The following is a 1,585-nucleotide window of genomic DNA, read 5'->3' as shown; positions in this document are numbered from 1 at the left end:
TCTCTTTCCAACTTCTGTGATGGCCCTTTTTAGAGATGTCCATTCCTCTTCAACTGTACAGCCTACTGAGTTTATTCCTTATTGCTGTATCTGTAGCCTTGGAGAACTTGCAGCATATCTTGCCATTCCTCAGTACTTCCGTATCCCACTTCTTTGCATATTGATTCTTCCTGACTAATGTCTAAAACCTCAGCCTACTCTTCATCACTACTATATTGTGATCTGAGTCTACATCTGCTCCTGGATATGCCATACAAAATTTCGTGCAATGGTTTACTATATTTAATGCTGCATAATAACTGCGTTGAACATCGAAACAAAATTAAGTCATTTATGGGAGGAAGGTATCAGTCAAGAAGATGTGTAAAAATCAAATTTTTAGGCCAAATAGTTTTTGTGGAATCGAATGATAAGAGTGTCAATGCAGTCGGAACACCATGTGTCTGCACAGGCGAGCAGTGCAGTGACAAAATCCCGCACAGTGCGGAATGCAGGGAGCAAGTCTTTGTGGCAGCGAAAGGGTTAATGCGGCCGTGGTGGCTTTACTTCATGAAATGCGCGCTCCTTCTAAACGTAAGCTTGCGAACTATGCTATACTATGGCGCTGCTTCTCTTGACGCGTGCGTCGTGTGCAACTGGCAACGCAGCAATCTCCCGCGTCTGGGCGGGCATGCGCGAGCCGCCAAGATAAAAGAATTGAACTATAGTTGCTTTGAATAACATTATTTCCTAAAATTGAATACAAGGGCTACAGATTTCCTGGCATGTCAACATTAAAACATTAATCTCTGAGACTGGTAAATGGTGAGCAGTAACAGAAATAATTCAAGAGCATTGTAAAATCCTGGGGGAAAATGCTCCTGTTGAAGCACAAAAACGGGAATATATTTCTTTTTAAAAGACTCTGACAAAAAAGTGGGTAAACAGCTGCCTGAATCATCATTCTGCCTTACTCAACAAAAATTTTTGCATGTGAATATATTTGCGATCTTTTGACACACAACATACTAAATCCCTTTCCACAGTTTCTCCTTGAAGGTAAGCGTCCATACTCAGCATATCCCTCTCATTGCCACTACCTATATACAGGGTGTTTCAAAAATGACCGGTATATTTGAAACGGCAATAAAAACTAAACGAGCAGCGATAGAAATACACCGTGTGTTGCAATATGCTTGGGACAACAGTACATTTTCAGGCAGACAAACTTTCGAAATTACAGTAGTTACAATTTTCAACAACAGATGGCGCTGCGGTCTGGGAAACTCTATAGTACGATATTTTCCACATATCCACCATGCGTAGCAATAATATGGCGTAGTCTCTGAATGAAATTACCCGAAACCTTTGACAACGTGTCTGGCGGAATGGCTTCACATGCAGATGAGATGTACTGCTTCAGCTGTTCAATTGTTTCTGGATTCTGGCGGTACGCCTGGTCTTTCAAGTGTCCCCACAGAAAGAAGTCACAGGGGTTCATGTCTGGCGAATAGGGAGGCCAATCCACGCCGCCTCCTGTATGTTTCGGATAGCCCAAAGCAATCACACAATCATCGAAATATTCATTCAGGAAATTAAAGACGTC

This window comes from Schistocerca serialis, chromosome 9 (assembly GCF_023864345.2).
Source record: "Schistocerca serialis cubense isolate TAMUIC-IGC-003099 chromosome 9, iqSchSeri2.2, whole genome shotgun sequence".
Classification (NCBI taxonomy): Eukaryota; Metazoa; Arthropoda; class Insecta; order Orthoptera; family Acrididae; genus Schistocerca; species Schistocerca serialis.
The sequence above is the reverse complement of the archived record's forward strand: the minus strand, read 5'-3'. Positions refer to the sequence as shown.